At 41.7% G+C, this 26,383-nt stretch overlaps 1 long non-coding RNA gene across 1 annotated transcript in view; it reads left to right on the top strand.

Moving 5' to 3' along the window:
- Window positions 1-15,363, top strand: part of LOC122734991 — a 54,272-nt gene extending 38,909 nt beyond the window's left edge. Inside the window, exons 6-7 of the long non-coding RNA XR_006354090.1 lie at window positions 11,541-11,697; window positions 14,836-15,363. This is a non-coding gene — a long non-coding RNA (uncharacterized LOC122734991). The remainder of the gene's footprint in view (window positions 1-11,540; window positions 11,698-14,835) is intronic.
- The last annotated feature ends 11,020 nt before the right edge of the window (window positions 15,364-26,383 follow it).

Raw genomic sequence — 26,383 nt, 5'->3', positions numbered from 1 at the left:
TTGGTGGGGCAAGGGAGTGGTGATGGAACTTGCTGTACTTCTTCCTGTTACTCCTCCATCTTGACTCCACCCTGAAAAATGAAATTCTTCAGGCTCTTTTTTGTTGTTGTTGTTTTTGGTTGTAGCTTTCAAGTAGCTCAATGATATTTAATTTATCTCTCCATCTGTGCTATCAAGGTCAGTTGTCTATGATATGAAGTACCTTAGATTTTCTTCTATTTTTTTCAGTTTAAAAAATTTTTGCTGAGGGCAGCTAGGTGGTGCAGTAGATAAAGCACTGGCTCTAGATTCAGGAGGACCTGAATTCAAATTTGACCTCAGACACTTGACACTTACTAGCTATATAACCCTGGGCAAGTCACTTAACCCTCATTGACCAGCAAATAAAATAAAGTAAAAGATAAAAAATTTTGTTTTAGTATTTTTATTGTTTTATGGAATCAATAACTTTTATTTGCTCCATTTTGATTTTCAGAGTCTTTACTTTGGGTAAGGTTTTGTGCTGCTTATGCTAAGCAGTTAATTTTCTTTCCCAGTCTCTCCTCCATAACTCTCATTTACTTTCCAACTCTTTTTTTCTATTACTCTCATTTCTATTGTCATATTTGTTGAAGGTATAGTATACCTAATTTTGGATTGCTTAAGGTTGGTAGTTCTGAACTGTAGTAGGGCTAAAGCCAATTGACTTTCTAAACTAAGTCTAGCAAAAATGTGTTAAGCCTCAGGAATTTGACCCACCAAGCTGCCTAAGGAGAGGGGAACCATACCAGATCAGACATGAGATAGGTCAAAACTTCTGTGCTGCAGAGTTGGGCTGTTAATGGCTATTGCATTTCCAGCCTAGCAAATATAGGGTGATCCATCTCAAAAAAACAACAAAGCAAAACAGAAAGAGAAACAAAAATAATAATGTCATTTTAAACTCTTTTTAAAGTTTTTTTGTGGGGCAATGAGGGTTAAGTGACTTGCCTAGGGTCACACAGCTAGCTAGTAGGTGTCAAGTGTCTGAGGCCAGATTTGAACTCAGGTCCTTCTGAATCCAGGGCCAGTGCTTTATCCACTACACCACCTAGCTACCCCATTTTAAACTCTTTTTAGAGCTTTGTATTATTTCCTTTTTTTTTTTTGTGGGGCAATGGGGGTTAAGTGACTTGCCCAGGGTCACACAGCTAGTAAGTGTCAAGTGTCTGAGGCCAGATTTGAACTCAGGTACTCCTGAATCCAGGGCCGGTGCTTTATCCACTGCGCCAGCTAGCTGCCCCTGTATTATTTCTTCTAGGAATTCTAATTGATCTTGTAGCAAAGCTGTGTTTTTCTTTGAAGCTCTGCTCTTAGGAGTTTGGGGATTATTCTCCTAGTTTTATGTCTTTGAGATCTTTGGCATCATACTAACTTATCATCTTTTTTGTTTATTCATTTTTGGTAATCCAACCAATCCATGTTTAGAGGATGAGTCTAAGATCTCCTGTCCTCCAGGGATTGGGATCAGAGTAAGTCCCAGATCTCCTCTCTTCCCAGGACTAAGATCAGAATGGACACATTGAGGCCCTGCCCCCTACCTGATAGAAGTCATATATCCTCTACTCTGGGGATTGTGATTGGAGCCAAGGTTGCTCCTTGCTTGGGGATTTAGTCCCACATCTTATTGAATGGAATCTTAATCTTCCCTCCTTTGTGGACCTTGCTTGGAGTTACCTCACTGTAGAGGTCCTGCTTCTCCCTTGGGCATGAGTTCTATCTCCTCCTTTAGGGATAGTTATCAGAGTGCTGTAGGCCTGGCCTTTTTTCTTTCCTGGGGATGAATTGTTGCTCTTCCCTCCTCCAAGCCCTTAGATCAGAATTGGCATTAAATTGTCCCAAGGAGGATAGAATCAGTCCCATCATGCCACAAGGCCCCATCTCTTGCTTGGGGGTTAGTCTTAGGAAATTAGGAGATTGGAGCTACTGTGAGTGACAGACCTGGACCCTGTGCAGATGATAGGAGGCTTTCATGTTTTGACAGGGAGCTAGGCAACACTGCCTCCTTCTACACCACCCTTTTTGTCTGGTCTATTTAAAGTCTTATTTATTTATTAAAGGACTTATTTATGTACATACTATTTTCCCTGATAGAATGTAAAGTCCTCAAAGGTAAAGGCTATTTCATTTTTGTGTCCTAGTAATCTCCAGCATCTTCATTGCTTGCATTTAAAGTAGGCACTTAAGAAATGCTTGTTTGATTGATAGACCATGAAGGTCTGAGATAGGGTAGGCCTTCTGTCAACTGTGATAAAATAATGGGACTTGGCAGACGCCCAGGAGCCCCACCTGAAGACTGATTTGGAATTGATTGAATTGGGTGAGACCGAGAGACTGAGAACCCACTTAATGATGATTAAATCAGGACCACATCTGGCTGGCCCTGAGTAGGGTGTTGTTCTCAGAAGTTGAACCTAGTTAAGGTTGATTAAATTGAGACCACTCTCGACCACTCAACTTGAAGAACCTCCCATTTTGGGGAGGAGAACAGGAAGTAGGAACCTGAGCTTCCTTTTTTGGTTCGAGACATCGCCTTGGTGGCAGAACTTCATGTGGGCAGCTAGGAAGGCTAGTGCTATAAGGAATCTGTTCTCAATCTTTCTCACTCTTCGGTATCTTATATCTTTTAATAAATCCTTAAAAGCCTAAACTCTTGCTGAATTTTCAGTGATTTTAGGCAGTTTCCCCCCAAAACTGAGGGGGGCAGATTAGAACCCACATTTAGATTTTTTTTAACCTTTTTTTTTTTTTGAAAGTGAGGCAATTGGGGTTAAGTGACTTGCCCAGGGTCACACAGCTAGTAAGTGTTAAGCGTCTGAGGCCGGATCTGAACTCAGGTACTCCTGACTCCAGGGCCGGTGCTCTATCCACTGCGCCACCTAGCTGCCCCCCACATTTAGATTTTAAACAACACACAACCCAAGTGGTTTTCCCTTGTGAAGGGCTGAAGTGTAGTACCATATATCTGGTGGGCTATATAGGGCCCCTTGGTGATGGGAATAATTAGAGAGGAGGGTTGTTGGATTCTTTAGCTTCTTTAACCACAAAGGTGTGCAACACCCAGAATAGTACTCCAAGTCTGAAGAGTTGTGTGTATGTGTACATATACATGTACATATACACAGACACATAGACATATACACACATGTACACACACACATATAGCCTTTGGGGCTCACTGGAGAGGGAAGGAGAATTTTCTTGATTCTCTATGGGCTTAGTTACAAATACTTTGCATTTTGGGGATCAGGTTAAAAAAGTGTGTGCTGTTTTCAGTGCCTGGTTAGCCTGAGTGATTGAATGGGAGCTGAGGGACCTTTTCCTTTTTTTTTTTTTTTAAATGTAGACCTAGACATGAGCTAAATTTTAATGTTCTCTGGAGAAACTCTGGGAATGGGGTTGGAGTGACAGGGAGACAGGACATTAAAGAATTATCTAGAAACTCTCAGTATCAAGTCCTTTTTACATGAACCCGAGGTTAGACTGACAGGATGATGAGAAGAGGGTGCCACACAGAAATGGCTGGTCTCCTTAGGAGATGAGCATGAGTGCTGTGCTCAAGCCAGAAGAAATGTTATTTCATGTGTTTTCTTTCCTTACTAGTGTTGTCTTTTTGAGTTCTGGTTTCTCTAAAGAACCGGGAGTAGTTTGAAGGTATTGTCACAGATAAACTCCTTCTGTCCAAATGTCATGTTAGCCTGAAGTGAATGACATAAGCAAGTAAGAGTGTCTGCCAGTGCTTTTGTTCAGATCTTAGTTAAGTCTAGAATTTTGGATTCAACAAGTTTATTCAGGGACAAGCCAAAGGCAGGAAATTGCCAGTCCTGTGTTGATCCTTCTAAATAAAACAGGCTCATCTCTGTCCTTGGACACTGGTTAAGGAAATTTTTTAAAAAACACATGCAAAAAAACCTCAAACAAATAAACTGTAACCCACAAAAGGTTGTGATGGAGCCAGCTTCTACCAGCTCAAGAGCTGATCGTTAAATTATCTTTTTTAAATTTTTTTGCAGGGCAATGAGGGTTAGGTGACTTGCCCAGAATCACACAGCTAGTAAGTGTCAAGTGTCTGAGGCCAAATTTGAACTCAGGTCCTCCTGAATCCAGGGCCAGTGCTTTATCCACTGTGCCGCGTAGCTGCCCCTTGTTAAATTTCAATGTGAGCATTTCTTTTGTTTTTTTTTTTTCCTTTTCTTTTTTGGGGCGATGGGGGTTAAGTGACTTGCCCAGGGTCACACAGCTGGTAAGTGTCAAGTGTCTGAGGCCAGATTTGAATTCAGGTCCTCCTGAATCCAGGGCCAGTGCTTTATCCACTGTGCCACCTAGCTGCTTCCAATATGAGCATTTATACCTTGCAAATCAGCAAATACTACAGATCAGGGTGTGATTTGTTGTTTTGTTGATTTTTTGGATTTTAGAAAGTGATAGGAAAATGTTAATAATGAAGAGTAAACACAAAAGTGTGTCTTGTGTTTTCAGAGCCAAATGTTAAACATTTATAAGCATACCCCTAGGGGCAGCTAGGTGTTGCAGTGGGGCAGCTAGGTGGCTCGGTGGATAGAGCAAAGGTTGTGATGGAGCCAGCTTCTACCAGCTCAAGAGCTGATTGTTAAATTATCTTTTTTTTTTTTCTTTTTTTGCAGGGCAATGAGGCCATCATCCATGCACTGGCTAATACTCTCCTCCTTTCCCCATCTTAACCTCTTGTTGAATCAGCTTAGCTTTAAATTGTCTTCCTCTTTCCAGTCCCTTGCCCCTTTATCACATCACCATTGTGCCCTGCTGTGTTTCAACCTTGGATCATTCCCACCATTCTCTGCCTTTGCTTCTATATGTATGCTGCTGAATGAAAGCGTAGAAAATAATGTAACCATTCTGACTGAGTCCACTGCAAATTTATGTTGTTCAGTCATTTCAGTTGTATCCAACTCTTCATGACCCCAATTGGAGTTTTCAGAGATACTGAAGTGGTTTGCTATTTCCTTCTCCAGCTCATATTACAGATGAGAAAACTGAAGCAAATAGGTTTAAGTGACTTGTCCAGGATCACATAGTTAGTAAGGGTCTGAGGCCAGATTTGAACTTTCAAAGATGAGTCTTCCTGACTTCAGGACTATCACTCTAGCTACTGCATCACCTAACTGCCCACAAATTTATGTTACATTACCTCAACTAGGCCCTTGCTATTACTAGGCAATACTTCTACACCTCCCTTATTAACTCACTATCCTATTCAGGCTTTTACAGAGAGCTCCTTCTTCTATCTTCCTCATCTCACATCACCCAAATGCCTTCTGCCACCATATACTTCTTTATCCCATCTCACATGAAGAGGTTCTTCTACCTGCATAAGTGACCCCATGCCACCTCGTCTCCTCATTCTGTCATCCTCACTTTCTCAATTATACTAATCTCTCCCTAGCTGCTTCCTTACTGCTTACAAACATGCCTATGTCTTCCTCATCTTCAAAAAAAAAAATCACTTGATTTATTTGTTCTCACTAGCTAATATCCTATAGCTCTTTTCCCTTCTATGACTTGTGGAGAATGCTTTATTATATTGTTCAGAAAACTCAATATTTATCATACTGTTTAAATCTAACTTTACATGACTAGAGATTGCTTGAACCCAGAACTAGAGATTGCTTGAACTCCAGGAATATCAGAGATGGCTACTAGGAACTCTGGGTTCCCCCAGGTCTTGGATCCATCCAAAACATTTGTGTTTTAGGTCTTCTCACCTAAGTCTTAATTTGAGTCCATCCAAGCCTGTGTTTTGGGTTCCCATTGTGTTTTGGCTTTACCCAAATTTTATTGAATGTTTATATTTATTGATATTCACCTCAATTTACCTTGCTTTCAAGTTGCCCTTTCAGCAACTTTGCTTAACTGTGTACAAGTGGTTCATGTGCAGGTACCCTTTTCTAAATGTTGTGAGAATATGACTCTTCAGGGTTCCCTGCCTAGAAAGCATTCAACCTTTCTGAGGTTGAATTGGTATCCTGGAAGTTGCCTCACAATTTGTGGACCGCCTTTAAGTCATGTCAATCAATGCACTTGAGTGCTACCAGCCAATTAGCTTGGTCCCACAGGGAGCTTCTAGTCAAACTGAGTCAGGCTCTTGCTCTTTGGAACTGTGATCAGGTAGGTGAAGGCAGCTTTCTCTCTCTCTCTCTCTCTCTCTCTCTCTCTCTCTCTCTGTCTTAGATCTGAGCTAGGTTTTTCCATTCTTTCAGAGACATGTGTTCTCTCTTTACTATCTTCTAATATATTTTAATAAATGCTTAATGCCTAAACTGTTGCTGAAGCTTCTAATTATAAGTAAATCCTAGCTAGTTTCCCCTCCACACTGGGGGGCAGGTAAGGTGATTTAGTTTTACTTGGCACAATGTAAACCTCTCGAAGATTAGATAAGAGGAATCCACACCTTCTTTCCAGCTTGCACTTCTCTACCAAACAATGCAATACATTTCTTTCTAAAACTATTTCAGATTTGGGGGTGGGGGTGATTCTTGTTACTTTACTTCTTGTGACTAAGAGGTTAAACTCCTTTAATTGACTACTTTAGATTAGATTCATACAGTAGAAACCTCCACTTCCTTTCCTCTCATTCTCTTCTTAATTCTGCAGTCTGGCTTCCAACCTCATCTTTCAACCAGAACTGCTTTTTTTTTCAAAGTTACCAGCAGACTCTTAATTGCCAAATCCGACAGCCTTTTCTCTATTTTCATCCTTTTTGACCTCTCTATAGCTTTTGACTCTATCAATCGTTCTCTTTTCCTTTATAGTCTCTTCTGTTTAGGTCCAAAACTGAATTCATTGTCTTACCCTGAGCCCCCCTCCTTTCCACACCCCCCCCCAATCTTCCCTATTACTATATAGGACAGCATCATCTTCCTGGTCCCTCAAGTTCACAATCTAGATGTCATTCTCTACTTCTTACTATGTCTTCAACCCTCCCACCTCCACCCCAACCCATATCCAGTCTGTTGCCAAGGCCTATAGATTTCACCTTTGCAACATTTCTTGAATACAACGTTCTCTCCTCTGATACTATCGTTACCCCTCTTCATCTCAGCCTGCTGGCTTCACTGGTTTCCTTCAAGGTGCAGCTTATATCTCGATTTCTACAGGAAGTGTTTCCCCATTCTTCTTATTTCTGTTGCCTGACTTTGGTTAATTATTTCCTTTTTATCCTGCATATAGCCTGCTAGTACATATTTGTTTGTTGTCTCTTCTGTTAGACTTCGAGCTCCTCAAGGACAGGGACTATCTTTTATTTTTTAGTTAAGATTTTTATTTAATGTTTCAAAAAAAAAAAAAGAGTCAAACAGACCAAAGCCCATGTCATCATCAGACTCCTTGGATTCTTCTTTTTTTGCTTCCTCTTTCTTCTTCTCCTCAGCTGGGGCAACTGTGCTAGCAGGAGCAGCACCTCCAGCAGGGGCAGCACACCAACTCCTACATTGCAGATGAGACTTGCAATGTTTACATTGTACAGGGCCTTTGCAAATAATCCAGGCCAGAATGGTTCAACATTTACACCTGCTGCTTTAATGAGGGCATTCATTTTATCCTCCGTGGCCGTGACTGTAACCTCATCGTCGTGAAGGATGAGGGCAGAGTAGATACAAGTGAGCTCAGAAATGGCCATTCCAGGAGATGGATGAGGAGATACTTGTCTGTAGTGCTGCTCGTTGCTTGGCTGAAATGAGGATTCACTCCAACTTGGCCTCAGCTTCAGAAGAAGAACCGAACACCTTACAGACAACTGAAGAGAAAAGTGACAGGACTATCTTTTGCTTTTTTTCCCCCCTATCCCCAGGGCTTAGAAAAGTGCCTGGCATATAGTAGGCACTTAATATATGCTTATTGACTGACAAAAGAAATGAGTAGAAGCAAGAGAACAATTTATATAAGAACAGCAACACTGTATAGACCAATAACTTTAAAAATTGTAAGAAGAACTATGATCCACACAGTGATCATCCATGATTCCAAAAGGCAGATGTGAAAGCATGCTATCCACTTCTTCACAGAAAACGGATGGAGTTAGGGTGTAGAATGAAGCATGTGTTTTGAACACAGCCAATGAGGGAATTTATTTTGCTTGACTCTTCACATTTGTTATAAGGAATTTGTTTTTCTTTCTATTTTTTCCCCAATTGAATGAGAAAGAAAAAATCAATTTTTGTTGGGTTTTTGTTTTTGTTTTTGGTTTTTTGCAGGGCAGTGAGGGTTAAGTGACTTGCCCAGGGTCACACAGCTAGTGTCAAGTATCTGAGGCCAGATTTGAACTCAGGTCCTCCTGAATCCAAGGCCAGTTCTCTATCCACTGTGCCAACTAGCTGCCCCAAAAATAGATTTTTGATTAAAAACACTTTAAAAATAAAAGAAAATAAAAAAATTCCCTGGTCTTTTCTCCTTCTGGAGCAACCAATATTAGAATTGAGAAGGTGGGAAGTTAGGTGGTGCAGTAAATAGAGCACTGGCCCTGGATTCAGAAGGACCTGAGTTCAAATTTGACCTCAGTCAGACACTTGACACTAACTGTGTGACCCTGGGCAAGTCACTTAACCCTCATTGCCCCACCAAAAAAAAAAAAAAAGAATTGAGAAGTTGCTGAAGCTATGAACTGGTAAAGGCAGGTTCCTCATCTGGGATTTCCTTATTTCAGCGAAATCACAGGCCTGGCCCATATGTCTATGTAGCCTATAAAGGTTTACAAAGTACTTTTCTGGACAGCAGTGAGTTAGGTAGTGCAAATATTTCCCCCCTATTTTATAGAAGAAAAAATTAAAACTCAAAGAGATTATGTTCCACAGATCAATAAGGGGCAGAGACAGGCCCAGAACCCAGTTCTTCTGACCCCAAGTATTGCATTTTTGCCATTAGACTTCACAGTCTCCCAAGTAGAGAGAGAGAAGCCAGATTATGCTGCCAGGCTTGTTGCACTTTCTTTCCCTATAATATACTCTCATATTTTAGACTAACTGGTCTAATTGTCGTTTCAAGTACATGACATTCCTTCTCCCAGGTTGGATGTCCTCCCTGGGCATGAAAGATACTCCCTTGTCACCTCTGTCTCTTACAATCCCCAGCTTTTGAACTGATATTGATTCACTCTCTTTTTTTTTCTTTCATTTGAGTCTTCTTGTACATAATGACTATCATGGAAACGTTTTACATAATTGAACATATATAACCTATATCTAATTGCTTACTGTCTTAGGGAGGGGACAGAGGAGGGAGAGAGTGATAGAATTTGGAACTCAAAACTTTAAATAAAAATGTCTTAAAATCGGGAAAAGGTGAATGTTACAAATATTTTACATGTAAATTGGGAAATATCTAATAAAATAAATAAAAATATACTTAAAAAAAAGACTCCCCAGCTTCCTTTAAGTCTTGGCTCAAATGCTATATTCCAGAGACCAATCCTGCATGATTCCAACCTTCCCCTTCTCTCTCCCCTCCCTAATTGCTAGCATATTTCCTCTTCTGAAAAAATATTTACTTTTAAAGTATTTTGTATTTACTTAACTGTGTCCTTGTTTCTTTCTAGAAGAATGTAAGTTCCTTGGGGGCAGGGACTATTTAATTTCTGACTTTGTATCTGCAGCACCCAAGGCAGTTTCTAGCTTGTAGTATAAGTACTTAATGTTGTTGTTGTTCCTCCATTTTCAAAGAGGACCAATGACATCACAGGGTGATGTTTTGACTTGTATGTGAATTGGATTTAAATAAGGCAGTTTCACAAAGTTATCAGCCTCATTCTCTCTTCCAGAGTCATCAAAGTCTAGTGTCAGGACAAAAGAAAAGATAACTGGTATTAGTCCAGGATTTAGGAGATGACCTTAGCTTCTTAAATGTCTGACCAAGGTCTGAGCATGGCTGTTGTAACACATCCACCATTCCTCCAGGGAAAATCTTCACATACTTGGAGTAGCTATATCCCTATCTCACCAATGGGCTTGAGGCTTGTTGGTTACCCTCAACCTGGTTAAGCCGGTCTGCCAGTTTTTTGTTTTTTTGTTTTTTAAACCAGAGTACTGCCACTGTGCATGCTACAGCTTCTTGGAGACACGGGTGAGAGTTGTTTGAAAGTGGACACCAAAGGTGAATGAGCAGCCCTGAAAAGGGCTCAGCAAGTTCTCAGACCAGAAATGATAGTCCTCCCTGAACACCCCACATGCCCCATAGTACTTAATGAATGCTTATTGAATAAATGAATGAAGCCAAAATAAATATGCTGAAATTTGAGCAGATGGAATGTAAATAACATTATTTGGTATTTTAAAAATGGAATCTTTGGAGTTTTGAGGGAGTCACAAGTAAGAAAATTTGCAGTGGGAAAATCAGTAGCCTATTGTTAGAAATTTCCAGAACGAGATACTGATAGTTTTATGAGAGATGAGAGTAGAATCTACTATTCTTGTTCTTTAGTCGTTTCAGTGTCTGATCCATCGTGACGCTAATTTTTTTCCCCCAAACATACGGGAGTGGTTTGCTATTTCCTTCTCTAGCTCATTTTACAGATGAGAAAACCGAGGCAAATAGGGTTAAGTGACTTGCTTAGGGTCACACAGCTAGTAGGTGACTCAGGTCAAATTTGAACTCAAGTCTTCCTGACTCCAGGGTCAGTGCTCTATTTCCTGTGCCACCTAGCTGCCCAGAATCTACTATATGCCTCCTGGAAAAAAAAAGATCTAGAACTCCTGGAAATAGAATCATGAATTTTAGAGCTAGAATGAATGGTAGAGATCATCTAGTGCACATTTCTCCATCCCTCATTTCAAGATAAGAAAACTTCACCTCAGAGGCATTAAAAGCATTAACACCTGAATTTAAGGACTGCCTGTCAATATGACGGTGTTCCTGACTGTGCCAAGCCATCTTCTAAATGAATAAAAGTCACTGCAAAGCTACAGAAATCTGGGCTTATGAGTTGCAACCAGGGTGAACAGGAGCCGGCTCCCCCTGCCTCAAAGCTGACTCTTAAATTTTCAGTGTGAGCATTTACACCGCAGAAATCAGTAAAGACTACCTATCAGGGCTTGATTTGTTGTTTATTGATTGTCTAGACTTAAGAAGTGATGGAGAGAGAAGCTAGGTGGCGCAGTGGATAAAGCATTGGCCCTGGATTCAGGAGGACCTGAGTTCAAATCCAGCAGCAGACACTTAACACTTACTAGCTGTGTGACCCTGGGCAAGTCACTTAACCCTCATTGCCCTACCCCCCCCCCAAAAAAAAAGAAGTAATGGAGAGAGTGTTAATAATTGCATATTGCTGAAAAGAGTGGTATGGGTATTTTTTCTTTCTTTCTGAGAAATGATTGTTAAACATTTACCAGTCCACCTCTGATTACACTGAATAAGAGCTGGTAGTTTTAATGAGAGCGTTGAATGTAACCTATGCATGGGTTTTTGTCTGTATTTGTAATACTTAAGGACTAGACAAGAACAAAAAATCAAATAGGACTTTAAAAAAACAACAAAAACTTCCTGGGTTTCTATTCCAGGCCACCACCAGACCTGTGCTAATCCCTGGGAGAATACATTCGCATAGTCCAATAAGAACAAAGCAAGGAGTATCTCACAGAGTTAAGAGTTTTCTTTACTCTCAGGATAAAGGATGTAAATTTCTGAACAATTGCAGACAGAAGAAACACCATCCAGGTTAGAGTGGGGTTGATTTTAGTTTTTTTTTAAAATCGTGTGTGTGTGTGTGTGGGGGGGGGAAATGGAGGTTAAGTGACTTGCCCAGGGTCACACAGCTAGTAAGTGTTAAGTGTCTGAGGCCAGATTTGAACTCAGGCACTTCTGAATCCAGGGCCAGTGCTTTATCCACTGTGCCACCCAAAAAAAAAAAAAAGGCAGCTGGGTGGGTTTTTTTTTATCTTAATAGTATTTTATTTTTTTCCAGTTACATGTAAAGATAGTTTTCAACATTTGTTTTTATAAGATTTTGAGTTCCAAATTTTTCTCCCTCCCTCCCTTCCTTCTCCCCTCCCCAAGACAGAAAGCAATCTGATATAGGTTCTATATGTACAATCACATTAAACATATTTCTATATTAGTCATGTTATAGGGAAAATAGGGTAGAGGGGTTTGGGATAGGGGTAGGGGTTGGGATTCTTAGGAATTGCTCTTTAAAGAATTACACCTTTAGGGGGCAGCTAGGTGACGCAGTGGATAGAGCACTGGCCCTGGATTCAGGAAGACCTGAATTCAAATCCAGCTTCAGACACTTGACACTAGCTGTGTGACCCTGGGCAAGTCACTTAACCCCTGTTGCCCCACACACACAAAAAAAGAATTACACCCTCTTGCACACAAAACCAATAGAATAAGATAATAGTTTATTTACGGACTGGGGAAGGGAAACCAAGAGAGAAATCCTTGGACTTCTCATGGGGAGAAGGCATGGCACAGAGCATGGCTCTGAAATACCAATCTCCCTGAGCAGGAGACAGGCAGATACTTTTATAAAGGACTGATGGAGGCGATCATTTGACTGTGGAAAGTTCCCTTATTGAGGGAGGACCATCCCCCACTGTTGGTGGCTAGAGGAGTTGGGTGAGGGGTGGCTTCAGATATATCAAGCCATCTCTCTGCTCCTCAGGCCACAAAGGCAGCAGCCATATCTAATCTTATCTCCCCAGGGGTGAGGAAGACTGGAATGAAAGGTGGTGGTCCTAGAGCTAACTCAGTCTCAATCTGGTTCCACTTATCTCTTTAAGTGTGTCTGTCTTTGGTTTAGTTTCTCAAGGAGAAGGTTCTTTGATGTACCCCAGAGAACTTCTGGGGTGCTAGGCCCTATAACAGTCGTGTTGTAAAAGAATAAGAATAAAGAGAAAAACCTCAAAAGAGAAAAAAAACCCAAAATAGAAATAGTATGGTTCAACCTGCATTCAGATTCCAGTTTTTTTTCTAAACGTGAAAAGCATTTTCCATCATGAGTCCTTTGTAATTATCTTGGAACATTGTATTGCTGAGAAAAGCTAAGTCTATCACAGCTGATCATGTCACCATGTTGCTGTTACTGTGTAGAATGTTCTCCTTGTTCTGTTCACTTCACTCAGCATTAGTCTACTTAATTCTTTCTGGGTTTTTCTGAAATCTGCCTGCTCATCATTTATTTTTTTTTTTAAATTAATTTTGGGACAGCTAGGTGGCGCAATGGATAGAGCACTGGCCCTGGATTCAGGAGTACCTGAATTCAAATCCAGCCTCAGACATTTAACACTAGCTGTGTGACCCTAGGCAAGTCACATAACCCCAATTGCCTCACCAAAAAAAAAAAAATAATATTTCTCAATCACATGTAAAGATATTTTTTGAGTTCCAAATTTTTCTCCCATCTTCCCTTCCCTCCCCTCTCCTGAGGTCAGAAAGCAATTTGATATAGGTTATACATTACAATCATGTTTAATATTTCCACATTAATCAGAACAAAAGGAAAAAACTGCAAGAAAGAATCAGCAAGAACAAGAACAAAAAAGTTACAACAAAAGTGAAAATGGTATGCTTCAGTCTGCATTCTGAATGTGAAGGGCATCTTCCACCATAAGTCTTTTGGCATTGTCTTGGATCATTATATTGCTGAGAAGAGTTAAGTCTATCACAGTTGATCCTCACAAAATGTTGTTGATACTGTGTACAATGTTCTCTTGGTTCTGCTCATTTCACTCAGCATCAGCTCATATAAGTCTTTCCAGGTTTTTCTGAAATCCATCTGCTTATCATTTCTTACAGCACAATAATATCACATTACATTCATATACCACAACTTGTTCAGCCATTCCCAAATTGATAGGAATTCCCTCAATTTCCAATTTTTGCTACCACAAAAAGAGCAGCTATAAATATTGTTATGGGCCTGGGTACCTCATTTGAATGGCCCTGGTTTCCCCAGAAGTTTTGTGGGTTAAATCAAAAGAACCTTCTCCTAGAGAAACTAAACCAAAGGATCTACACTCCTAAAGAGATAAGCAGCACTGAATTGGGACTGAGTTAGCTCCAGGACCCCCACCCTTCTTCATTCCAGTCTCCCCCACCCCTCAGGGAGATAAGATTAGATGTGGCTGCTGCCTTTGTGGAGTGAGGATGACCGAGATGGCTTGAGAGATCTGGAGTTGCCCCTCACCCAACTTCCCCCAGCTACCACCAGTGGGGGATGGTTTTCCCCCAATAAAGGAACTTTCCAGTCAGATGATCACCCCATCAGTCCTCTATAAAAGTATCTGCCTGTCTTCTCTGCTCAGGGAGATAGGTATCTCAGAGCCATCCCTCTGTGCCATGCTTTCTCCCCATGAGAAATCCAAGGATTTCTTTCTTGGTTTCTTTTGCCTAGCCCCTGAATAAACTATTATTTTATTCTAATTTGATTTGTGTGCAAGAGGGTGTAATTCTTTTTTTTTTTTGTGGGGCAACAGGGGTTAAGTGACTTGCCCAGGGTCACACAGCTATTAAGTGTCAAGTGTCTGAAGCTGGATTTGAACTCAGGTCTTCCTGAATCCAGGGATGGTGCTTTATCCACTGCCCCACCTAGCTGCCCCCCAAGGGTGTAATTCTTTAAAGAGGAATTCCTAAGAACCCCTATCCCAAACCCCCACCAATTTCCCCATAACAAATATTGTTGTACACATAGGTCCTTTCCCCTTTTTTATGATCACTTTGGGATACAGAGTTAGTAGTGCTATCTATGCCTCTCTTTTCTCCTCAAGTGACTCCCTCTCCATTAAGGCCTCCCTTCTGTCCTATTGTAAAGGACTCACCCAAATTCTTCATCACCTTAATCATTTTGTCTCTCAGTCATTTTCTAGAGGCTCAACCTTAATTCAGACTAACCTATAGTTGGAACCTGGAGACTGGGTCTATTGGAAAAGGATTCCCTACCTAGTGCTGCTGACCAACCCCTTGGCTGAAAGGAATTGACAGCTGGATCTACTTATCACATCTGAAGAAGACTCCGACCCCTGAATGAATGGCCAGACACACTACCAACGACACGGACACCAAGTTTAGCCTGACCAGGAAAAAGAAGCAGAGGACATCAGTGTAGACTCCTGTTCCATGCCCCAACACGATTTTTGGTCATCAACGAATTCCAGAATTTGTCTTGACCAAGAGGAGGGAATGATAACTACAAATTTACTGTGAACTGACTGATTCCCCATCCAGTCCCCCTACCCAGGCAGATGAATTGCTTGGGACTGACTCTCATGGTCATTTCCAGACTCTCAATGGACTTATGGACCTCCCCCACCTTCCCCCAGGCAACTTATCCCCTCCCAATGTTTCCCCACCTTACTCCCTGGACTTTATGATTATTATGTGAAAGAGTCCATCTACATTAAGTAGTTTCTATTCAGAGTTAGCAGTGTCTATTTAGGAGCAGTTCTATTGTTTCTTTTGTTAAAGGTTCATTTACATTAAATAGTTGTATGTGACTCTGGAGCAATCTTTTGGTTCCCTTTTTGTTCTGTCACCCCATAAAAACCCCCGTCCTCTGTTCCCATCTTTGGGTAGCTTTGCAATACCATGAGCTATAGTTCCTCTGCCCCATTAAAGACCTTATTTCTCCTATATTGATTATTTCCTTAATGTCCAGGTTAACAGTATGCACAGTTTTAAAGCCTTTTGGGCATGGTTCCAAGTTGCTCTCCAGAATGGTTGGATCAATTCACCTGCTTTATCATTGCTTACAGCACAATAGTATCACATTACATTCATATACCACAACTTGTTCAGCCATTCCCCAATTGATGGGCATCAAGGGGGTTGATTTTAAGAAGAATCTTCATTTTTTCACTGCTATTTGGATCTGGCATTTATTGTACAAGAGACCATGCATGGTATGGCATCATGCTGATTTCTCACTTAGCTGGCAAGGACCTTGTAGGACAAGCATGGCAGTCCAAAGCTGGAGCTTCAGACTAAGCCTGACTCTTCCACTCACTTGCATAGGTATGGAATTAGGATTCTTTAAGGACGGTAAGTCATTTCAAAACTGAAGTATTAAAGTCTTATGTTGCTATATGGGGTTAGGGTGGAGGCCAGAGACTAGGACCATACAAAAGGAACTATTTTTCATGGAAGCTTTTTAGGGAGCAAGGTCTCTAGAGGGCCTTCTTAGAACCTATTATTATAGGTATTGTGGTGTAGGCATGGGCAGCTAATAGGCTGAGAATTAGGAAGTCTCATCTTGAATTCAAATCCACCCTCAGACACTTACTAGCTATGTGACCCTGGGCAAGTCACTTCCACCCTGTTTGCCTCAATTTTCTCATCTGTAAAAGGAGCTGGAGAAGGAAGTGGCAAACCTCTCTAGTATCTTTGCTAAGAAGACTCCAAATGGGGTCACCAAGAGTCAGAAAGACTGAACCTACTTAAGAACAGCAGTGTAGGAATAATCTGCCAACCCGGGAGTCAGCAAGACACGGGTTAAAATCCTGTGTCCAACCCAGTAGTTGAATCACTTAATTTCTTGATGCCAGGCAGTTCTCAACATTACAGAAGAGTTAGCTGTCAGATCAGGCTCAGGGAAGGAACCTACCACCCATTGATGGAATCTTAGTTTGATGCTTTCAAACAAACCAACCTAACAGCCACATTCCAGATGGTAGTCCTTAGGGGTAAGGAAAGGGTGGGGACTGATTCACAGAATTATCTGTACTGTGGTCCTTCAAGTAGCTTGGTCTCTACACTCCAAGGCATTTAATCAGTCAATAAGTATTTATTAAGTACCTACTAAACACCAGGGATACAAAGAAAGGCTAAAGTGTCTCTCTTTTTCCAATGAGCTCACAGTCTAATGGGGGAGACATTATGCAAAAGATTAGGTACAAACAAACTATGCATATTTGTTTCAAGAAATTTGGGTTTTTTTCCTATATTTTTTTCCACTGGAGTATGAGTGGGGAGGAGAAAGAGAAAATAGATTTATTTTAATTAAAAAAAAACACTTTAAAATGAAATTTAAAAATTCCTTGTCTTTCCTCCTTTCTATAATCTATATAATACTAATTCCATCTCTATAATACTAGAAGTCTTTCAAGATACATTTAAAAAAAATTTTTTTTTTTTTGTGGGGCAATGGGGGTTAAGTGACTTGCCCAGGGTCACACAGCTAGTAAGTGTCAAGTGTCTGAGGCCGGATTTGAACTCAGGTACTCCTGAATCCAGGGCTGGTGCTCTAACTACTGCTCCACCTAGCTGCCCCACTCAAGATACATTTTAAGTAAACACGAGATAAATTGGAGATAATCAACAGGGAAGGTATCAGCATTAAGAGGGCTCAGGAAAGGTTTCCTGTTGAAGGTAGGATTTTAGATGGGTCTCAAAGGAAGCCAGGGAAACCAGGAGGTGGAAATGAGGAAGGAAGAGAATTCCAGGCATGGGAAATAAACAGTGAAAATGCCCAGAAACAGGAGACAAAGTGTCTTGTGCTAGGAACAGTAAGGAGTCCTATGCCTCTGAAAAACAAAGAATGTAGGAGGGAGTAAGGAATACGAAATACATTTCACACTGCAAAATGCATCTCAATCAAGTTGCTAAGTTTTGACCAATTGTCCAGGAAATATGGAACACAACAGAGAGTCTAGCAAGTTTGTTTTATTTAGGAAGTATGCTTAAAATTTAAAAATAAGGGGGGGAGTTTCAGAAAGGATGATGGAAATAGGTCAGATCCAATTGTTATGGGCCCATAGCACCCCAGAAGTTCTCTGGGGCACATCAAAGAACCTTCTTTTTGAGAAACTAAACCAGAGGACAGACACGCCTAGAGAGATAAGTGGAACAAGACTGAGCTAGCTCTGGGACCTCCACCCTTCATTCTAGTCTCCCACAACTCTGGGGAGATAAGTTTGGGTGTGGCTGCTTCCTTTGTATCCTGAGGAGATGGCTTGAGAGATCTGCAGTCATCTCTCACCCAATTCCTCCAGCCAACACCAGTGGGGGATGGTCCTCCCTCACTAAGGGAACTTTCCATAGTCAGATGGTCACCCTCATCAGTCCTCTATAAAAGTACCTGCCTGTCTCCTGCTTGAGGAGACTGGTATCTCAGAGCCATGCTCTGTGCCTTTCTCCCCATGAGAAATCCAAAGATTTCTTTCATGGTTTGCCTTGCCTTGCCTTCCTCAGCCCCAAAATAAACTACCATCTTATTCTAACTGCTTTTGTGTGCAAGAGGGTGTAATTCTTTAAAGAGTTATTCCTAAGGACCCCCAAACCCCCTACCCATTTTCCCCATGACACAATGGTGCCCCAGATGGGATTCAGCACCTTACCGGAGTCCTGGGTGGAACTGGGCATCAAAACCAGTAACAACTGGAAGGTTTTTATGGGGTTCTTATGTGTGTTAAGCAGGACCAGGGATTTGTGGGATATAGGGGAACAGGAGGAGGAGGGAGCAAAAGAGACTGGACTTGGGACTGATGCTAATTCTTGGTGTGTGTGTGTGTGTGTGTGTGTGTGTGTGTGTGTGTGCTCACTCCAGTGCTCTGTGTGTAAGGGGTTGGAAGGAGGTTGGGAGATTCTAGAGGGAGAAGGGGGGGGACCAGTTGATATTCAAATTTCCAGTTTTTTGTAAAGAATGCTACAGAGATCATTACAATATGCCCCTATAATATCTCATCCCTTACAGACTTCAGTCAACTAAAATTCATCACGGGCCTACCTTGTACCTGGGACTGCTAAACTGAGTGCTGGGGATGCAAAGAAAAAGGAAAAGGTCCTGTAGGAGCTCATATTCTATTGGAGGAAGCAGCATGTAAATGGAGTCATGCAAGATTCTTACAGAGTAGATGGAAGCCTTCTGAAAATCCTCGCTCTTACACTACTCCTTCAGCATCTTCATTTTCTCTTTCCTTCCCCTTTGCCTTTATATTCCTGTCATGCTCACCCCACAGGGATGTGGGGTGTTGCATCAAGCATTTTCCAAGCTTTCCGGTGGTGGTGAGTTAAGTGGTGCAGGTTCTTTTCATTTTACAGGTGAGGAAATGTGGGCTCAGTGTGGGGCTCCTCCATCTTCTTTGTTGGATCACCATCCCTGCACTGCTCCCCAAGAGTGGGTTTATTCTTTTTTTTTTTTTGGTGAGGCAATTGGGGTTAAGTGACTTGCCCAGGGTCACACAGCTAGTAAGTGTCAAGTGTCTGAGGTCAGATCTGAACTCAGGTCCTCCTGAATCCTGGGCCAGTGCTCTATCCACTGTGCCACCTAGCTGCCCCAGTTTTATTCTTTCTTGCTCTCTCTCTATTGTCTCCCTTGTTGGTCTCATCAGCTCCTTTGGGTTTAGTGATCATTGCTCTCTATCTCTCTCTCTTTTTTTTTTTGGTGAGGCAATTGGGGTTAAGTGACTTGCCTAGGGTCACACAGCTAGTAAGTGTTAAGAGTCTGAGGTTGGATTTGAACTCAGGTCCTCCTGACTTCAGGGCCAGTGCTCTATCCACTGGACCACCTAGCTGCCCCATTTCTATGCATATGACTCCCATCTCTCCTGAACGTCAGTTCCATGTCACCAGCTGCCTATTTGACATTTCCAATTGGATGTCCCATAGACATTTCAAATTCAGGATGTCCAAAACAAAAGTCATTATGATATATCACAATGAGATAATATCTGTAAAGCACTTAGAACAGTACCTGATGTGTCGTAGGAGTTAGCTATTATCATTGTTACTCTTGTCATATGTCCTCTCAAAGCCATGTGTAAGGCAATGAAAATCAATTTGATCCATAGGGCCTCAGCCCCCAGCATGCACCTATGCTAAAGTTTAACTGACACAGAAACTGATGTTCAAACTCAATATCTCTTCAAGGAGGAAGGATTCAGATGCTGAAACAAAGACAATAACAGGAGAGTTCATAGTAACAGAGAAGGTTTGCTTTCTGTGACATTGTGAGGGTTTAGTTCCGTGGGTCTTTACCTTTCATTCCTCATCTGGAAATTCACAAAATACCTTGATTTCAGTGGTTTGGATTACCCAACTGCCTTGTTTCACATAGGTGATGGGGCAGTCTCCTATTAGGGCCATGACAGCTCTTTGTTCAAAATTCTATATAAATTTAATCCCTTAATGGCTTTTGGGTCTCAACCTGCTACATTCCTGAACCACTGACCTGCCCATGGGGCTGGTAACAGTGAATGATACCAACCTATGCTCTTCCCATGGCTGCCATCGTTGTGTGGCAATGTTGCTCTTAGGGAACAGTTTGTCCCTCTTTTGCCCTGCTCCATCCCTCTCCCTAACATCCCTGTTTTTGTGCTGGGCACCATCATCCTCTAGTCACCTGGGTTCACAACCTTAGAGTCATCTCCAACTCTTCCCTTTCCCTCACACCCCATATCCAAATAGTTGTAACATGTATTCTAACAACTGATGGGACTGAAAAGGTTTCTTACATCCCCCAAAAGAGAAAAAGATCTATTTGTACAAAACTATATTTCTGGCAGCTCTTTTTGTGGTGGCTAAGAATTGGAAATCAAAGGAGTGCCCATTAATTGGGGAATGGCTAAACAAGCTGTGGTATATGATGGTGATGGAATATTATTGTGCTTTAAGAAATGACAAGCAGGATGATTTCAGAAAGGCCTGGAAAGACTTATATGAACTGACGTATAGGGAAGAGAGCAGAACCAAGAGAACTTTGTGCACAGAGATAGCACTATAGATGAAGAACTGTGAATGATTTAGCTATTCTCAACAATACAATGATCCAACACAATCCCAAAGGACTAATGATGAAGCATACTATCTATCTATCTTCAGAGAAAGAACTGATATTGGTTGAACACAGACTGAAGCATGCTATTTTTTACTTCATTTTTTCTTTTATTAAAATTTTCTTGTACAAAATGACTAATATGGTGTTATGGGAGGATTATGGGCCCCGGTTACCCCAAAAGTTGTCTGGGGAGGTTAAGGAACTTTTTCCTTGAAACCTCAGGAGTTTTCTCTTGAAATCAAGTAGGCCTCTCCTTGAGCTCAATCAAGGACATACACACCCAAAAGAGATAAGCAGCACCAGATAGAACTGAACAAGCTCCAGGACCACCACCCCACATTCCAGACCTCCTGAGCACCTGGATGAGGTAATCTTGTTGAGAGTAACTACAACAGGACAAGACCACTCGGAACGGCCCACCACCAGACTGCTTGGACCCACCAAGATGGAGTTAATGCTGTTAACCTGGAAATTAAGGAAACAATCAATATAGGAGAAATAAGGTCTTTAATCGGGGCAGAGGAACTATAGCTCATGGTATCACAAAGCTAGGAAGCTAGGAATACCCAAAGATGGGAAACAAGGACAGGGTTTTTATGAGGTAACAGAACAGAGGGAGCTATGAAACTACCCTTGGGAAAGGTAATTTTCTCACAGACAGAAACTATTTAATGTAAATGAATCTTTTTACATAATAAACTAAAATCCAGGAAGTAAGCTTGGGAATCTTTGGGAGGGGGTAGTTTGCTTGGGGGAGATCCATAAGCTGTCAAGAGTCTGGAACTGAAAGACTGGTCAGCCCAAGGCAATTCATTTGTCTGGGGAAAAGAGGACTGGGTGGGGAATCAGTTCTCAGTAAATTTTGCAGTTCTCAAAGCCCATCACCAGATTGCTCACAACAGATCATCACCTACCCCAGCCCATCACCACAGGACCCCCCCCCCCCAGCCCATCATCCAATAAGGGACATTCTTACCTACGCCATCTGAACTCTATAGAAAGGTGCTCCCCAAGCTAGTCAGGGAGGAAAGCGTTTTGTTTCTCCAAAACCTTCCTCCTGGCCAGTTTCTCCTGTACCCCAATAAACCTGTTATTTTATTCCTAACTAGGACTTGTACAAGAGTGTAATTCTTTACAGAGGAATCCTAAGGACCCACGTACTTTGATATGGCCTCCTCTTTTTTATTAAAATTAAAATTTATTAAAATTTTTATTATTTACAATCATAATCATAGAGGTGAAGCAGAGCCTGGTGGTGCTGAAGTCCAGACTGTGTCCCAGGTGAGAAGTTGAGAGGAGGTGCAACAGGGGAAGTTGCATCATTATTGATGGGTCGGATAGAGCACCAGCCCTGGAGTCAGGAGTACCTGAGTTCAAATCTGGCCTCAGACACTTAACACTTACTGGCTGTGTGACCCTGGGAAAGTCACTTAACCCCAATCGCCTCACCAAAAAAAAAAAATATTGATTCGTCCGTCAACCACCATTTAGGAGGCCCCGATGGTGTGCTGTGTGCTGTGCGGGGCAGGGCCAGGGCCAGGGAGGGAGGCCTGGCAGTGCCCGACTCGGCCTCCCCGCAGGGCCCAGGAGAGAGGGCCAGAGCTGGGGGAGATGGGCCCTCGGGACCTTGTGGGGAAGTGGTCAGCGGCTCAGACCTGGCCTTCGAGGTCCCCAACATCCCTCCTCATGGTCTGAGGGAGGGGTGGGGGCGGGGTTGTGGTAAAATTATTAGAATTTGGCTGAGTCATTTGGGAGGGGTCTCACCTGGCCCGCCCTGAAGTAACGCATGCTACTGAGGTCAGAAGGAGAAACCTCTCTCCATAGGGAGTTTTTGAAGGACCTCCCCTTTTGGGGGAGGAAGATTCGATGCTTGCTGAGGGAAGCTCGCTGCTCTTCTTCCAGAGCTCTCTCTCTTCTGCCCTTCCAGTGGCTTGAGCAGGAGCAGGAGCAGGAGCAGGAGCAGGAGCAGGAGCAGGAGCAGGAGCAGCAGCAGCAGCAGCAGCAGCAGGAACAGGAGCAGGAGCAGCAGCAGCAGCAGCAGCAGCAACAGCAGCAGCAGCCTAGTCATTCAACCCTGGTTGTAAGCTGTGCTTTCCATTGAGGCTACAAGCAGTTAGTTAAGTGACTTACCTAGGGTCAAACAGGTGGTAAATTACTCTGCTCTTTGGAATAGATTTAGGTTAGAGCTAGGAGGATTATCCGTATTTCTTCCCTATTTCCTTGTCTTTGATTTTATTAATTTCACTGAGGCTGTAAGGCTCCTTTCTTATTGGCCTGGGAGAAATATCCAAAAGGGCAGTTTCAGGGTGGGGGGAGTGAGCCAAGCCAGGAGCTAAGGAATCCACCTACTCACCCCTATCTTAGCCACGAGCCAGCTAATCTGGTGGACTTTCTTTTAACCCTCCCCCACTGCCTCCCTCATTTAACTAATCTCCCTTGCTTTGCACTAAGCCTCGCTTCAAGAGAAAAGCCAGTCCATTTCAAAGGGCGACATGTTTGAATATTTTTTCTTCCTCATGGCTTTCCTCATTGGAGCATTTTGGGGCTACTTAACTCCCATATTCAATCAGACGGCCTACTCAGTATTTTCTCATGGTTTTACAGGCTTTTTCCTCATCTATGTAGGAGGAAACCTTTGGCATAATGGAGTGGGAGAATCTGTCCCCCCCACTGGGCATATGTTTAATATTACTGAGAGTATTATAGCTAAATTTGAATTTTACCATGAAAATATAACCATAGCTCTAGTGTTTATATATTTTATTCTCCATCTTGGTATTATTATAATATGGTGTTCAAAGAGGAATGGAGATGTTAGGGTTGTGCTACGTGGTGAGAGAGATGCTAGGACAGCTCCCTCTGCTGGAGATGACCGGAGTTCAAAAATAGATCTTGACCAATCCTTAGAATCAGATCAGCAGAAACTGCTCCCCCTGCAGGAGGCTATAGAATGTACCAAAAAAGGAGCGCCAATTCAAGTTAGAAAATATAGTCCCTTTAGACCAAGTGACTTGAGAGCATGGAAACTAATCATCCCTAGTTTTGAACAAAATCCAAAGACTGTAATTTCACAGTTAAGGATTATATTTAATACATATCAACCCACTTGGGCAGATGTTACTTGTCTTATGGAAACTTTACTATCCCCGAGTGAGATTACAGATATTATCTTAGCAGGAAATGCCCTGGTAACAAAAGGCCAGGCTATTATGGCATGGCCTCTCCGGGACCCAAAGTGGAATTATAATGATGATTCACAATTCCAAGAATTAAAAGATGCTAGAGAAACTCTTCTGAAGGGAATGGAATCTTGCTCTAGAAAATCCGAAAACTGGCAGAAATTCTTAAACCTACATCAGGAGACTAATGAACGACCCAATAGGTTTTACGATAGACTTTGTGAAGCTGGTAGGCAATACACCAGGCTGGACCCATTAGATTTAAAAGACTCCTATTTTGTTGTTCACACATTCGTTTGCAATTCGTTGCCAGAAATCCGTGAATTTTTTCTGACACAATGTCCAGACTGGAGAAATATGAATATAGATAGGCTTAAGGAAGTTGCCACCTATGTCTTTGAGTCAAATGAGGAGAATAAGCCTAAACAGAGCATTCTGGCACCAGCTCTTTCTGGTCAGGCAGCTAAAGGTCAGCACAAAATCCCTAAGTATGAAGACTATAGGGCAGAGGCTGTCCTTCACCAGCAAAAGAGATTGGAATGCTATAGCAAGGCAAAAGAAGCTTATTGCATGGGGAAAGAAAATGTTGCCACATTTTATGCACAGCAGGGTAGTCTCCACGAGGAGAAGATGAGAGAAGCCAACCATCTTGCTGCTGTGCAGATATTTGAGAAAGTCAATGCTTCCCTACTACCAAAGAATGTTTTGGACCTCCATGGACTCCACGTAGATGAAGCCATAAATCATTTAATAACTGTATTGCAACAAAAAACTGAAGAGCATAAGCAGAATGGTGGTAAACCGTATCTCTCTGTGATTACAGGAAGAGGAAAGCATAGTCCGGGAGGAGTTGCTAGAATCAAACCAGCAGTCATTAAATACCTCACAAGCCACAACTTCAGGTTCTCTGAAATTAAACCAGGGTGCTTGAAAGTTATACTGAAAAAAAGCTCGTACTTTTGTTGGGAACAATGCAATTGTAGCCTTTACAAAATATAACCAACTGAATGTAATCATTCATCATTTGAATAAACCCCTATGGCAAATTCGTGGTACAAAGCCAATGTTAAAGAATTCCACATTTTCTACCATAAAGAACATCATGACAGCATTAGAAGAATCAATGATAATTCAGAAAACCCTGCCACTTTGGCATGCAGAGAATTGGGGAGCCGGTTAAAACAATGGTGTACCCTAAACTCTAGCAATATAATAACTTACCTTTAACAGGCTTTTCCTTCTACAGGTAAACCACTGAGAGTACACAGCCTTGTTTTCTGGCATACTTCAACCTCCCCCACCCCTTTCCCTTTTCCCTACTTAACCCTTGTTCCTTTAAGCCATCTTTCTTTTTTTTTTTTAAGATTATTTTATTCTAATTGGATTTGTGTGTGAAAGGGTATAATTCTTTTTTTTTTTTTTTTTGGCAAGGCGATGAGGGTTAAGCAACTTTCCCAGGGTCACACAGCTAGTAAGTGTCAAGTGTCTGAGGCTGGATTTGAACTCAGGTCCTCCTGAATCCAGGGCTGGTGCTTTATCCACTGTGCCACCTGGTTGCCCTGTCTTTTGCTTTCTTTTAAACTCAATTTTGTACACTGAATGAATTTTCAAAGACATTTTAAGTATCTGCTGTGGGGCCATTGGGCCTCAAAAGCTATCACAATTTTTGTTTAAAAAAAACATGGGTTTAACCATGAGTTTGTTTATGGGATTGTTTTTTTTTTTAAAGGGTTATTGAAACCTATTGCTTGATCGATCAATGAACATATTGAATATTGAGTCTTGCTGATTGCTGATTGAAGTTTTATTTATTTTTGATAAATTGATTATCATTTTAAGTATCTGTTATTACATTACTCTCACTGTTTAATTTGATCATTGACAATGCTATGCTAAGGATTAGTGAAAATCCAGCAGTTCAACAGCTAAAGAAGTGAATCCAGAGACAACCAGAGTCCAGACCAGAGTCCAGTTTTCCTGATGACATCTCACCACTCCAAGAGGACAAGGTCTCAAAGACTTTAAATGAACAGTTTTGTTTTGTTGTTTTTCTTTTTTCTTTCTATTATTATATACACCATTTGTAACATGTATTCTCTGCAGAGGCCCTCCCTTAGCAGGCAGTGTCAAAGTGTCGGTTCATGAGGGACCACCCCTCTGGACAAAATTTCTTTTTTCTATATTGTTATTAACATATTGTTTGTTAGCTTAGGTTATTATATTCTGTTATTTTTGACTGTTTCGTCAAGGAAACACCTCGTGTTCCTCAAAGAAACAAAGGGGGAATGTGGTAAAATTATTGGAATTTGGCTGAGTCATTTGGGAGGGGTCTCACCTGGCCCTCCCTGAAGTTACACATGCTATGAGGTCAGAAGGAGAAACCTCTCTCCATAGGCAGTTTTTGAAGGACCTCCCCTTTTTGGGGAGGAGGATTCAATGCTTGCTGAGGGAAGCT

This window comes from Dromiciops gliroides, chromosome 1, assembly GCF_019393635.1.
Source record: "Dromiciops gliroides isolate mDroGli1 chromosome 1, mDroGli1.pri, whole genome shotgun sequence".
In the NCBI taxonomy this organism is placed as follows: Eukaryota; Metazoa; Chordata; class Mammalia; order Microbiotheria; family Microbiotheriidae; genus Dromiciops; species Dromiciops gliroides.
Note: the sequence above shows the minus strand (reverse complement) of the source record. Positions and strands in the feature narration are given on the sequence as shown.